This window comes from Amborella trichopoda, chromosome 6, assembly GCF_054954075.1.
Source record: "Amborella trichopoda isolate Santa Cruz 75 chromosome 6, AtrichopodaSantaCruz75HAP2 v2.0, whole genome shotgun sequence".
Lineage (NCBI taxonomy): Eukaryota > Viridiplantae > Streptophyta > Magnoliopsida > Amborellales > Amborellaceae > Amborella > Amborella trichopoda.
The window spans coordinates 35,045,936-35,062,602 of record NC_142341.1 but is presented as its reverse complement, the minus strand read 5'-3'; positions in this window follow the sequence as shown (position 1 = coordinate 35,062,602).

Genomic DNA, 16,667 nt, shown 5'->3' with positions numbered 1-16,667 from the left:
AACAAAAGAATATTAAGCTAGAAAATGGATGAAAGGAATAGAAGAAAATAGACATGAAAGAAGACAAGAAGAAATTGAAGAATAGCTTGAAAGGGAGAGACCTTAGAAGGTACTACCAAGCTTTCTTTGTAGCCTTTAATTAAAATTTTCAAGATAGCTTTTGTAGGTTTTTTGTTCTTTTTGTTTTTTCCCCCCAAAGTTTCTTCAAAAAAAAAAGAAAGCATCCTAAGAGGCAATACCCTCCTTTCTCCCCTTTTATATAAAACTACTTAAGAACTACCTAAAATAACCATAACTAACATAAATAATAAAATGAACAAATTGCCCCTAAATTCTCTACAACACCTAATACTCATAAATATTTTAATATAACTGAAACAAATTAAATAAACTTAGTTTCACTCTCCAAAAAATACGAATAAAAAAACTTAACACCCTTGTTATAAAATAAAATTAAACCAGTCTTATAGTAAGCCACAATGTCCTCGCCAATTCTTCGAAGGTGGGGAAGAACTCCAGCTCGCCAGGTAAGCCTTCAAAAATATTGATAAAGATCATTTCGCCTCGTCCATAACTTACACTCGGCAATCCACAAAAAATCAATGAAGGAACAATCTTTCCAAACCAACTACGGCGACAATGCACCATATCCAATGCACCATATCCTCTATCTCTTCCTCAATAGCTCTCTGTAGCTTTGTGGTCTCTAGCAAACCAACATCAAAGTGTACAGGTGGATCACCTAGAAACTCATAAAGATAGACGATATTAAAGATATGCGAGGTGTGAAGGTATTCGGGAATATGTAAAAGATCAGTATTATCACCTAGCTTCTTTAGAATCCAGTATGGCCCAAACCTTCATTGAGGTAACTTATTGTAACTACTGATTTAGAACCTCTCACACCTCAGATGTACCATGACAAAAGTCCTTACAAAAAGTAATTGATTGTAGTTATTGCCGATCTACAATGTCCTTATACTTAGCATAGTTGGTTATAAACTTGTTAATGACTTCCTTTTGTACTTTATTGATATGTTGGCCATGGTCACATTTTGAATATGATAAGAAACCTGACAACCATGACAACATCTGATATATCACTTCACATCGCACCTCAACCTAGGTCAAAATACCTCTCATCTGCTAATACAATGATCTTAAACCGACAAAAATGCATTGCAAGACCCCCTGCAATATAACTCAATAATGAACTCATGAAGACAACTCCTTAGTGAAATACAAATTTGATGGATCTGCTCCTTGGGTTAATCTTGGCCAAAATTCAAGTGCCACCCAATATTTTCAGCATGTTAATAAGACTAGGTATGTAAACTTATACTTAATGCTAATCTAATTGATTGCATGACTATCGATACACATTCTCCAAGTACTACCTATCTTTGGAGTTGACTAAAGGAACTGCCTATAGTCTCAAGCTTTCTCATATCAGTCCTTTTCTTAGTAGTTATGTAACGTATCCATGTGACTCTCTATGCTTTGCTAGACTCATCCAACAATGGGTTAAATTTAGGAGGCTTGATCCACGAGTGAGATCTATATAGTGTTGTATGTCTCTTATATGAGGAAGGATATAAGGAAGTTGATAGGAGGTGAGCTCCATAAGTTCTCCTAAAAGGGACTAAACCTCTTATGAAATTTGTGGACTCTCAACTTTTTCTCTAGAAATAAGATTTAAGACTATCCGTGTATCTTTACTCTCCACCTCAAATGATGTTATACTCAATCTATGCTCAAACTATTCTCCTTTATGATGCCACCTAGGATCTTCACAAGAATTATAGTCATAGGGCAGTGATTTTATGCAACGGTTGTATAGTAATATCATGCAACAATCTTCAAAAACAATATTATTTGAAAATATACACTCTTTCCTTGCTAATGAACAATCACAAAAAACAAAAAATAGAAAACACAATGTAGAATGCATTTATTTAGCCCAATTAACATAGACTCTCCATTTGATAAGATGCTTAGATCTAAGCCTTAGAAGGATTTTTTCTTTCCAATTTTTTTAGCTTATTATATTATCATTAGATGAACAATGTTAAAAAAGGAAAAATTGATTTTGAATTTGTAAAGGTTAAGATCTTGGAATTCACCAAATGAATAGGGGACTCATTATGACCATATCTAACTTTTACTTTTTTGGGATTGATTATTGAGATGAAGAGAGCGTGTACGTAAAATTTTGGGTCATACAAATACCACAAACATGGTTTTCTTGAAATGTGGTTGCATTATAATATGATACAACCATTGCATTAGATCATTTCTCTATAATCATACTCTCCATCTTTTTCCTAATCCAGGGTTTGGCTTTTCTTGGAATCACACACACTAGCATTTTCGAGAAGCTTCCATGGAAGGTCAAAAGGATGTGTTTCCCTAACACCTACAACCTACGCAATATGTGTCAACTACTCTATGATATGCTGAAGGGAGTCATAATGGTGATCATGTCTTTGTAGGATGGATTGTTACCAACCACCCCTAACCTAACAATGCCTTTTGGCCATGACCACAATGTCAACTGCAACCATGGTTCACATTGCCTTCATTTTCAATGGACTATGAACTTGCCTAAACCTACTCCTAGACCTAAGGACGAATACCTCCTCCACACTAGATCGACTTGAACAATGTTCTAACTTGGATACTCTAGGGCAGAGAAGAAAAACCTTAATAACTCTCTATTAACCCTAGGGCAACACCTAAAACACTAAGGAATACTACATCACGAAGTAGGGCATCACTTAAGGGCCATAATAGCAAATCATGAAACCCCAAAAACTTAAGGCCCATAAGCAGTACAAAGACGTGCTCCGACAGTACACCTTCTGATGCTACATCGCTCCGGCGATTGAATAGGTCGCGCCGACAATAAAGACAAGTGCTCTGGCAATACAAATACGCACTCCGGCAGTACAAATACGTGCTCCGGCAATACAAATACGCGCTCTGGCAGTACAAATACATGCTCTGGCAGTACACCTGTTGAATTGGTCGCTCTGGCAATACGCTACTTGGGATTGTCAAATTGACTTTTTTTTGTAGGGAAGGGCATTTCCGTCCAAAAAATAACAACTTTTTACCTTGGGGGATTTTGTAAGGAAACGTGATTGTGGGGAAAAATTGAGAAAAAAGGTTAGCTGGGGGGTAAGTTGCATAGATAATATACTCGAGGGGAGTTTTTGTAATTTTCCCAAAACCTAATAGACACCTTAAAACTCTAAAATATATCTTAAACACTTTAATGTAGACCTCTAGCCCAAAGACATCTTACTCTGGTATCAAATTCATACAACCTAAGAACATCCAAATCAGTAATCTTCGGTTACACCCTAAAACACGTGTGGAGAACACTTTTAAATTCAAATAAGGTTGATATTAATTATTTCAGCATATAAATAAACTAACAAACTTGTAAAAATGAACATGCAATTTTAGAAATTTATTTCAATGCCCAAGATATTAGATTCTGAATTCATAATGCATTGAAATATATCATTAAACAAATATCAGGTAAATAAAATATGACCTCAATAAATTTAAAACTAAGTTATGACCTAGAGAAAAGAAGATGGTGTAGAATAACTTTACATGAATTTTGGAGGGACTCCACAACTAGTTATAGGATTTTGAATTAATAGGGTATAAAATTAGTGTTAAAGTTTCACAGGATATTTTTTATTTTTAATTATAAGGACCTATGTGTTATTTTTTGGTGTTTTGATGCTTTGAATGAGACGTATTATTTAAAAAATGAAGAATAATTTAAACTCAAATAAGGTTAAATATCTAGAATTTCACCAGGTAATCACCCATATAACAAAATAAACAAACTTTTGTAAATTATCATGCAATTTCATAAATTTATTTTAATGCCCAGGAGATAAGATTTCAAATTCATAATGGATTCAAATCTATCTTTAAACATGGTGTACTAAATAAAAATTGTTCCCAATCAAATTTAGAGCCTAGCCTATAGCTCAGAAAGAAGATGGTGCATAATAACTATAGATTAATTTCCTATCGCCTCTAGTACTAAATCTAAGATTTGAAGTTACTGACTTAGGTGAAAAATTTGGGTTAACCAAGTTATTTTATTTTGGGCAAATTCTAGGAAGACCCTATGAAATGCTTTTAGGTTTTAGTGGATTTTTTAATAAGGGGTTGTTCTTGTTTGGAGGGTTGTGATATAAAAATTTTAAGCAAAGAAGAAAATAAGAAAAATAAGGGAGAGAAAAAAATCAATAAATAAGGAAGAATACAAGAAATCCAGTAAAGAGTAAAAGAGTAAGGAAAAGAAAGGAGGTAATAAAAGAATTATAGAAAAAGAAGGGAACGGAGAAGAAAAAAACCTACGGGTAAAAGATAAAAAAGAAATTGAAGAACACCTTGGAAGAGAGGGACCTTGGGAGGTCCTATTAAACTTTCTTTTTGACCTTCAATCAAAGAGTTAAAAAGCCCTTGTAGGTATTTCTTTCTCAAAGTTTCTCACATACAGCATCCTAAGAATTTGGATGTCTATATCTCTTTCTTATACATATTTGTTTAAATATAATGACTTAAAATATACCTAACTAAAATAAAATAATAAAATGACCAACTTTTCCCTAAATTATTATTATTATTATTATTGGGGCAAGTCAGTGGGGGGGAATGCCCCTAAATTCTTAACACTTCAAAGACAAAAATACGCTCGCATAACAAAAAAATTAACAAGACAAAAATACCCCAACATAACCAAAACAAAAAAAAAGACCATAAGACCTTAAGTACAGTCTCTAACGATACAAACAACAAAACTAAAATTATTAATTAAGAAAAAGAAAAAGTTTATATAAAGTTGCAACTTTAAAATGTAGAATTAAAGGTGCACCTCAAAAATCCATCTTAAAAAGTTGTTTGGATGTTGGAAAATCATCTAATTGATCATCTTGATATCGAGATGTATAAATATAAAAAGAAAAAGAATATTTCGAAACCGAGAAATACTTTATCTTGTAATACATTATCTGGACCGTTTATTTTCAAAATTTTCCAGTATTTATATATCTATGTGATTTGAACCATTTCTAGAGTTTAAAATTTTGTAATTAGAGATGAAAATAGATTCTCAAGCCATCCTAAGAATTTTTATATAGAGATACGCGTTAATTGGATTGTTTAAGGTTGCAACCTTATGCAAACCACACCCTTTAAAAAATTAAATCAAGCTAATCCTAGTCATGTTGCCTTCTCGTATTAGCACAAGGTACATAGGATATGAAATTAGGAAAACAAAATAGCAATTACTTTAAAATAATAAAAAGCATAATGGTTGATACTTGAAAAATAATGGATATTAACAGAGGCATACCATGGGTCTAACGAGCTTGATAGAATGAGTCATCGAATACATTTTGCAACTGAGCTTGTCACTGTGAAAGGTCAGTGTAAACCTAAGCTTTAAACTTAAAAGTAAAGCAGATTTTCAAATGTCACCAGAGATCGTGGTTCCTTGGAAAACCCTTGGTCATCCAACTTTGGATCTAAAGCAAAACACAGGTTGATTTTAAATTTTAAAAATAATATATCTTGTAACATATTATCTACACCATTCATTCATGTACGAGTGTCTATAATTTACACCTGTTTCGAAACTTCAAATTTTATAATCAGTGATGAATATAGATTTTCAATCCATTACAGGGTTTCTAACACCATAACATAAATAAATACTCCAAGGTTTAGCTTTACTTTTTGTATTAAAACCTAGGCCTTACACTAACCACAAAAGCCATTGGTTGTTGGCTTTCGAGCTATAGTTTGCTAAGCGTACTAGCTCGAAAAAAATCCAATTGTAAATTCTGCGGAACAGCTTTCTTCACCTTCTAAAGTGCAAAAGTCCTTTGTAGCACCTGATTGTATTACATGAGACTAACATGCACCGGGCAAGCTCAACATGTTAGCATCTTTAAACAATAAATGCACCACATTTTTAAAGAAGTTTATTTAAGGTTGCCACATTAAAATGTAGAATTACAGATGCCCCTCAAACATCTATTGAAAAAGGTTGTTTTTGAAAGTTTGACCAGTGTGATTTTTATCGGGGATTTTTTTTTTTTTTCACCCCTTTTCTTTTCTTTTCTTTTCTTTGGCAAAGATCATTTGCAAATAGTCTTATTACAATAACTCTTGTTTCAAATAAAATAAAAATTTACCAATACAGGATCTTAATAACTTTGATGCCATTGAACCAATTTTCTTTAACCAAATAAAATAACCACAAATCTTGTCCTTGAGAATATAATGACTATAGAATTAAATATACAATAATCAAAAGAGAATTCCAGAGATTACCTCAACCGGGCTTATTACACCCCATACCGAGTCACCGTCATCCGATGGCGCGGGATCGATGGTCCTACTTCAATCTCAACCGAGAAAGCTAGTTTTGACCAAGCTCTTCAATGGAACCCTTATGCACATGTTATATTCTTGAGATCAATCCCCCAAAATACCGAGTCGAAAATTTGCCATTCTTTATTTTTCTTAAGCCCTAGAACTTTGAATAAAATTGGGAGAGATGAGAATTTTCTATAGGTAAAAGTTTTCTATATGTAAGAGAGAGACATACTCCCCTTTTCAAAAGAGAAAATTCAGAAGTTAAAGAAGAGAGAGAATAGATGGGACGTGCCCCTTTAAAGATATTCTTAAGGTAGAGTGAGAAGAGGGGTGTGAGAGAGAGGAGAGAGAGAGGTACGTGAATTATTTTGGAGTGAAGGGGGATGACCTCTATTTATAGAGAATGATCTAGGGTTTCCATTACTTGTGGCACACAATTGAATTTTAACCGTCGATCAAGGGTAACTTGTGGGGGGGAGAGATCTGAGCTATTCTTTCCATAGATTGGTCATCAATCTTACGGAATGTGTTGAACCATTATCCCCCTTTTTTTTGAACCATTATCCCATCAATTAAAAATTAATTAAAAAATATTTAGAAGCCTTATCAGGCCTTATAGAAGATTTACTCAAATCTCTTAAAGATAAAACATTTTATCAACTCAAACCAATTTGAGATAAAATATATCAATAAATCCCATAAAGAGGGGGAGGTACCACCCATGGGATAAGCCTCCCGTCAAAAGGTGGCGTGCCGCCCAAGGTAGGGACATGGGCCCCACCTTCTAGAATATGGCCGGTCCACGTGCACAATGGGCCCCATAAAATGTTATATATATTAAAATAATAAAATAAATTTTATAATATTATTTGAATATTTAAATCATTAAAAATAAATATCTTTAATTTTATAAACTCAAATATTATAAATAAAATATCCAGAGGTTTATAAAAATTAAAATAATAATTTTAAAATAATATCTACCATAAAAATTATATAATTAAATTAATTTGATGGAAAAATTATCCATAAGGTCAAGGAATTAAATCAATAATCCACATTCAACTGTGGACTACAGACTATGCTTGCTTTATCATGCCAACACGACGTTGCCCATAACCCACAGTCCAAGCAGGGGCTCATTAGTGAGTCACCAAAGTCTGACCGATGAGCCAATGGATCGCAATCTTAGTTTGTAGATTTCAGATTCTCCCTTAGAAACGAGTCAATGTCACCTAGACTTGATGCGACCATAACTCTATGGCGCATATGAGTATCTCTCGTACATGTATATGCTTCACCCTAAAAGGTGGCTTGCTCGCTTTCCCGAATGGTCTATCAATATGCATGTCATGTGATGCTACATGGATGAGGCTTTGGCTCCCATCTCCGTAGGCCACCATCACGCACAAGGGTTACACAGTCCCTCAGCTCTATCCTCCGGGCATACTCCGACCTCATCAAGGGATAACCCATTAGAACCCTAGTCAGTTTATTTTTTATGCCTAGGCAATATGGGTTTTTTCCAACCGTCTGGCTTAGACTGTCAAGCACGGTCCGGTATTTGCAAACCTCGTTTGCATGGTATAGTCTATGAGGAACTGCACTCTCACTGAGTCCATGATCCACTGTATCAAATGTCTCATCATAATTACTTATAAGGCCTTTAAAGGCCACATAAATCCAACGTCTCCCACTTGGCCTTTGAAGGCTTTACATTCTCTCTTTCTCACTTTCTCTCATTTTCATCTGTCTCTCTTAATCACAATCTCTCTCAATACGTGAATCATGGCTTTCACTATCTATCCTTTCACAAAAGGACTCGTAGAGGCAATGCCTCTTTCTCTTTGCTGCTCGGACATCATCCCGAAAATGGTGGTAGTCCATCTGCCATATCGCATCGTGAATCATAGACCTGCTGTCACAGAAGATCATCACGTATCCTCATCGCATGGGGTCGTATCTTCATGGGCTCAAAAGAGTTCTTCAAACAATCTGCTTCTTTCTGTAGCCATACAACCCGCATCACATGTCTAGGTTCCATGGGTGAACAACGTCATTGTCTGTTGTTCTAGCTAGCCTATCAAACACTAGGAACTCCCACTGAAATATTTAGTTTTCTATGCTTGAAGTTATTATGGAATCATGTCTCTCTTTTACATGCATATCGCCACGATGTTGTCGTAGAAAATCCTCACTACCTCATAACGCATGGGTTGAAAGTCAAGTCGATTGAGAAATTTTTTGATCCACACGACCTCCTTGGCCGCCAAATAGCACACCATGTATTCTGCCTCCAGGATGGACAATGCTATTGCATCTTGTTTCTTTGATGTCCAAGAAGCTGTTCTCCCTCAAAGCATGAACACATATCTAGATATAGACTTCACATCATCTGGATCCTTGAGATAGCTTACATCTGTATATTTGAATATCTAAGCAGCTAAAAAAATGTGGGACTTTGGCAGCTCCCACTCAATTATTGTACATACAACATATCCAATCTCAATATTCTTATGCATATATCATGAGGTAGCATAGCAAGTCTCATGCAAAGTATAATTCCATATTGATTGGTTTCATAATAAGTAAAACCTTTATGAATCACAAAAAGGTTCACCCACACTAATCATCTTGATGGTAAATTCATACAAACCAAGTTATCTAATTAACATAATATGTGTAAAGGAAGCCTAGCAAGATGACATTCCTACAACATTCCCTATGGTTCAAGATCTTAAGTAATAGAGGATTCTAAATAACTATAAACATGAGTCAAGACATATGGGTATTTTAAAACCTGTGCATGATAGACTTTCTTCTAATTTTATAAATACCTTGAAGGCATAATGGTTTTCTCATTTTTTTTAAAAATTGACTTGGTATATATATATCACAAGTAATGATTAGATAATAGTATGACTGTTTAAAAGGATCTTTCATAAAGACTTAGTGGATCTAACATGGCTATAGGGTTTTCTCAAAAGTCGCATTAATTGACTTAGGTTTTTTCTCAAAACATCCAAATTTAATATTAAAATATATGTCTAGTATTCAAAAGTCATTTTATCGCATTCACCTACCAAGTCATGTTTACAACTAAAAAACAAGCCATAAAGTCCATATTACAATTTTATCTAAAATAAAGCATGACTAAAGAACGGTTATCAAAATCTTGACAAAAATTTCTTTTTGGAAAATATGGAGAGTTTATGAAGAAAACATCATTACATGCAACACATCATATTACTGGACATTATTGGGAGGATGGTCACTAAGACCAAGTTCCATTAGAACACTCTCTTCGTGCTTACATATTTGAATGAGCCATACCCATATCTCGTATCTCATATATAGGATTCAAAGCCCTTAATCAAATCACATCTCTATGTGTATCACGACCTTAAGTAGTTTGTACTCTTACAACAAGGAAGCACTATAACACATGGTATTCATAAACAAGCTCTTTCAAATTTGTTAGCGCATATCACTCAATGTCCATATACTCCATATATATTCATAAAACAGTAAGTCAAAATATATAGCCAAAGCATATAGAAAGTTATTGAATCATCTTTCCTTATATGACCTTACCATGTAATATGAGACATATTTCATACCTTAAAACCATATAGTATGGTACCTAAGCTTTCTTGATTCATTGCTTTTACAATCGTTTGGCGATATTGGAAGAGCACACAATTGATGGAAAATATATTGGTCTTCGATTTCACATGTCACGAAGTGTCCATGTCTTCGGCACTTGGACTCTTCCTTATATCATACTATGAAGAAAACATCTTCTTCATCCCATCATTTCAAATATCACAAATTTGATTCTCCCACTGATCTTTAGCTTTTCTTTGTTACCTCCAACCCTCTTTATATATCTCTTCATTTCGAAGAAACCAATATGCTTTTATAGATATTGTGTTTTTTCTTTTTTCTGTTATTCTCAGATCGAACATTCTTCATATAAAGTGTCATACCATGCCAACTATGTATTACTTCTCTCTAAAGTTTCATTATAATATAATGTTTTAATATGAATGATGTGGCCGAAAGCGGTGGGGGGGCCGATGCGGTTCGGATGCTGGTGCATAGCGATGATGAGGTCAATAAATGTAAAAAAATTCTAAAAAATCTAAAAACATAGGTTAATATATAGAAAAAAATATTGAGGTGATATATGTGATAATCGATATTTTAGTTTAATGGTTAACTTCAAAATTATTAGTTGTCGGAGATTCTGTATCTAGTTATCCACTATCCCCTGATAGAAACTAGAAACTAGTTTCATAAAACATTCAACAATCATCAAACAAAAACACAAATCTGCACCATAAGCACAACCATAAGCACAAAAGCACAACCATCAGCAACCATAAGTAGAAAAGCATAAACATCAACAACCATAAGCACAAAATAGTGATATTACAAACCAAAAAGCAAGCTCAAGAAGAGTTAATAGTTAATAACTTAATACAATCATCCATTTTGAAAGTCAATTTTGAAAATTGACGTCAAATTTTGCCCTCGATTTTTTATTACAAATTTACCCTAACATCCCTAAATTAACAATCAAAAGCATCAAATCAACATCTAAGTATCAAACAACCGACAAATCGAAGATCTGAATGAAAAATAAATTTTTGCCAAATTTTTTTTTCCCTCGATTTGATGCAAAAAAAACCACTAAAGTGGCTGGAAATCATCTTTTAGGGGGTTTAATACCCCCCCAAATAGTTTCCCCCATTTTTGGATGGTCCAAAAGGCCATTTTTCTCCTCCCCGATAAGCAAAATCGAAAAAAAAATTGGCAGGAAGGGGATGCGGTGCGATGCGGGAAGCAGCCACGCTGCGGCCTGATGCGGTGCATATGCGGTGGCATAGGTCAAAAGCGCATATGCAGTCAGTTCTAATGCGGAGACCACCGCATACCGCATGATGCGACCATATATGCGGTGATGCAGCCATATTTTAAACATTGTTATTATAAACCATATGCATGGCACACTATAAAATCTCCTTTTAAATGAACCCTACAAAGCTCTCCGTTACTGGGAATCGAAAGATGTGCATTCAAGCCACATCTTTTGATTTACTGCATAATAGAACATGAGCATCCCACGATAAAAATATGATATCTCTTAACTCATAAAGATTTTCTTTCCAAATCTTTTTGAGCACTGAAATAGACTAAAAAATATAATAGTGCTTAGTTCCATCCCAAATTACACCATTTAGTGCGTCTACCTTTTAGTGGCTTTTTACATCACAATGCAATTTTTCACTAGAAAATCAGGCTGAGTATCTCTCAATAAAAAATTTGTTTCTCTCAAACCTCACAGAATTTCTTCTTGAAATCTCTTGTATTGAAAATTAGACTCAAAACCAAATCATAACATCATGGTGTAAATCCCAAATAATATCTTATTTCAGAGAAATAAATAAGTTGACATACACATCACAAAATAACTCATACTGCAGAATTCTAGGATAAACATTATATAGTACAATTATATTTTCTCTCTACTCTTATGGATTTTTCCTTTCAAAATAATTTTGTTTAAAAGTAGACACATAATGGTAGCACATATATTTCTACAAGCCTCATATAACTATGTTAAGTAGGTTTGATAATTATAGCAATTTAAGTATCAATGAAGAGCACACTTTAACTGCAAAAAATTATGGATGACCTCTCTTCAATCCAAAATATTTATTTCTCTCTTCACATATATATTTCTCTCTCAAATAAACTTCATTAGAAACTAGACTCAAAAAGGAAGTCTAAAAACTTTGTGTGAGCCATAAAATATTTTGTTAAGAATAGAAATAAAATCTTGACTTCCAAGTCATGGAAATAATTTTCGTTACAGAAAATAGCACTTGTACACTCTTCAATAAATCGATCATATCTTTCAAACCACAAGGAATTTATTGATAAAATGTGTTTTGTTTGAAAGTAGACTCAATTTTATGAGTCACAACAAAATTTTAGCAAGAAATAAGATCATATCATTGGTGGGAAAAATCATGGAACTCAATGGACAGTTCCTGGATTTTGCAGGGTCAAAACTGGCACCCTTCAATCATGGGTCCATAACTATCAATTCCCTTATGATCTCGCACTGAAATTTTGTAAGTAGATTCTACTCTCAAATATATACAAAATCACTGAAGTATGCAACAGAAAAATACATCATTATCTTCTTCATATAACTGCTTCAAAATAACACAGAATACCCATTTTATATAGTGTCTTTCTCGGGGTGTTGAATATTTCAATAATTCTTAACTGGGGTGTATTACTTGACCACAAAGATTATTAGTTTTCTCATATGTCATTCCCAAGCTTGATCTTGGCTCAATAAAGAGAAAACACATTTAATGGCATCACTTTGTTTTGATACCAATGAAAGTTCGACTAGTGTGATCTTTACCGGGGATTTTTTTTTTTCTCACCCCTTTTCTTTTATTTTTTTTGCAAGTAGTCTTATTACAATAACTCTTGCTTCAAATAAAATAAAAATTACTAATCCAGGATCTTAATAACTTTGATGCCATTAAACCAATTTTCTTTAACCAAAGAAGATAACCACAAATCTTGTGCTTGAGAATATAAGGACTATAGAATTAAATATACAAGAATCAAAAGAGAATATTGGAGAGTACCTCAACCGGGCTTATTACACCCCACATTGAGTCACCACCATCCGATGGCGCGGGATCGACGGCCCTCCTTCAATCTCAATCGGGAAAACTAGTTTCAATGAAGCTCTTCAATGGAACCCTTATGCACATGCTATCTTCTTGGGATTAATCCCCCAAAATACTGAGCAAAAAATTCTCCTTTTTTTATTTTTCTTGAACCCTAGAACTTTGAATAAAATTGGGAAAGATGAGAATTTTCTATATGTAAGAGAGAGACATACTCCCATTTTAAGAAGAGAGAATTTAGAAGCTATAGAAGAGAGAGAATAGATGGGGCATGCCCCTTAAAAGATATTCTTGAGGGAGAGAGAGGAGGGGCATGAGAGAGATGAGAGAGAGAGAGGTGCGTGGATTATTTTGGAATGAAGGGGGATGACCCCTATTTATAGAGAATGGTCTAGGGTTTTCGTTACTTGCCTCATAAGATTGAATTTTAACCGTCGATCAAGGGTGACTTGTCGAGTAAGAGATCTGAGCCATTCATTTCATAAATGGGTCATCAACATTACAAAATGTGCTGAACTATTATCCCTTTTTTTTTTTACCATTATCCCATCAATTAAAAATTAATTAAAATATATCTATAAGCCTTATCAAGCCGTATAGAAGATTTATTCAAATCTCTTAAAGATAAAACACTTTATCGACTTAAACCACTTTGAAATAAAATATATCAACAAATCCCATAAAGACAAGGAGGTGCCACCCATGGGATAAGCCTTCCCTCAAAAGGTGGCATGCCACCCAAGATAGGGACTTATGGGCCCCACCTTCTAGAATATGGTGGGCCCACGTGCATAATAAGCGCCCATAAAATTATATATATATTAAAAATAATAAAATAAATTTTATAATATTATTTGAATGTTTAAATCATTAAAAATCAATATCTTTAATTTTATAAATCCAAATATTAAAAAAACAATATCCAGAGGTTTATAAAAATTCAAATAATAATTCTAAAATAATATCTACCATAAGAAACATCATTAAATTAATTTGATGGGAGAATGATCCATATGGTCAAAGAATTAAATCAATAATAGGGCACTCTACCTTCAACTGTGGACTACAGACCGCGTTTGATTTATCATGCCGACCCAGTGTTGCCTATGAACTACAGTCTAAGCAGGGGCTCATTAGTGGGTCACCAAAGTTAGGCCGATGAACCAAGGGATCGCAATCCCGGTTTGTGGATTTCAGGTTCTCCCCTAAAGACGAGTTAATGTCACTTAGACCTGATGCCACCACAGCTCTATGATGCATAGGGGTATCTCTCGTACATGCATATGTTTCACCCTAAAAGGTGGCTCGCTCGCTTTCCGAATGGTCTATCAATATGCATGTCGTGTGATGGTACATGGATGAGGCTTTGGCCCCTGTCTCCGTAGGCCACCATCACACACAATGGTCACACAGTCCCTCGGCTCTCTCATCCAGGCATACTTCGACCTCATCAAGGGATAACCCACTAGAACCCTCCTTGGTTTATTTTCCATGTCCAGGCAATATAGGTTTTCCCAACCGACTAGCCTAGACTGTCAAGCACAGTCCGGTATCTGTAAACCTCGTTTGCATGGTATGGTCTATGAGGGACTACACTCTCACTGAGTCTATGATCCACTGTATCAAATGTCTCTTCACAATCACTCATGAGGCCTTTAAATGCCATATAAACGCAACAATTTTAATGTTAAAAAAACCTTCTAATTGATCGTCTCGACAACAAGATGTATGAATATGAGAAAAAAAAGAAAGATTTTGAGTCCAAGAAATAGTGCATCTTGCAACACATTATCTAAATCGTTCATTTTAATATTTTCATTTGTTTATAGACCTACTTGATTTTGACTATTTTTGGAATGTAAAATTATATAATTAGATGTAAAAATAGATTTTGAGATAATCCTAATAATGTTTTTGTAACAATCCTAAACTTTTGAAAAAAAAAAAAAAAAAAAAAAAAAAGAAGAAAATAAACTTTTAATACATGATGATTAGTTTGAACATGATGGTCCTTAGGGACCATCTCTACTTTTCAAAGCTTTTCGTTTAAAAGCTTCTTTGCTTCTTTGCGCTTGCCACGTCCACTAAAGGACGTGGGCTTTAGTCGTTTAAAGCGTAACCTAACGCTCACACCTGTAACGTAATAAAAGAATAAAATAATATATTAGTAGAATTTAAATTCAGAGAGATGAGGACTCCTACCTTAGAAAACTTTGAGATCTCTCTCTGGTCGAAACACAATGAACTTTTCTCTCGAACCGAAAATTTTTATCGGAAGCTCCCTCTCAAATAATTGTGGGTAAGTGACATCGTCTTTCTGAAAAATAGTCTATTTTTAATAAATAGTGATATTTTCGTCTAGGATCTTTATTTTATCAGTTTTGTGTGTAAGTGACCTCATTGTCTCGAAAAATAATCCATTCCTTTTAAAAATAAAATGAAATAATTATTTCTGCTTATTATCATGAATTTTAGGCGCGATAAATTTTATGCGCACGTGACCTCATTATCTTGAAAAATAATCTTTTTAATAAAAATTGTGATATTTTATCTATGTTAGAAATTTTGAATGCTGTAAATTAGAAAAATAAATTTATTTATTTTTCTTGTCTATTGTTAGAAATAAATGTGATATTTCTGCTTTTAGTAAAATTGTGATATTTCTTTCTACTGTTTTGAATATTTAGACATTGTAAAATTCATGTGCAAATGACTGCCTTATTATTTAAAAATTGACATTTTTGCAATTGATTATAGTATTGTTGTGAAATGTTTATTTGTGAATTGATATTCCATAAATTGTGATAATTCCGTATTCTTGAATTTTGTAAGAGTTTTTCTATACATATTAAATTGGCAATTATGCTAGAATGCCTTTACAAGCTGCTACCTTTCCAAATTTGAGCCCAAAATATTTGATTGGTTATTTTTGAAATATTATAGAGAGTGACTGTTATTAATGGTTTAAGTGAAATTCATATTAATGGTTTCAGTGATATGTTGAGTACATGATATTGCTGCTTTCGAATGTTTAAAGAGATTTAGTAATAATTTAAGTATGCAAGTGGACTCATCCGGTTCGCCAGTGAGGTATAAGTGGACCTATCTGGGACGCCGGTAGGGTTTAAGTGGACTCATCCGGTACGCCGGTGAGGTATAAGTGGACCTGCAGGGATTAAGTGGACCTATCTGGGACGCCGATAGGGATTAAGTGGACCCATCAGGACGCTGATGGGGTATATAGGTGACCTACTTGGGACGCCAGTAGGGTATTTTGTGAAATCCTTTGAATTATGTACTGCCGTTAAAAGTGTTATAAGCATTTCAATTACTCGGATTATACTTAATTATGTATTTATTGAAAGTAAAACTGTTGATGCATTTCTGTTAATAGATCTCATTTTGGAAAATATTGATTTCTTTCAATCATGATTATTTTTAGGATTATGATGATCACTTACTGAGTAGCCAAACTCATCAAACTATGGTAAACATTTTTTCAGGATAACTGCGGATTCATTTTGAGTGATA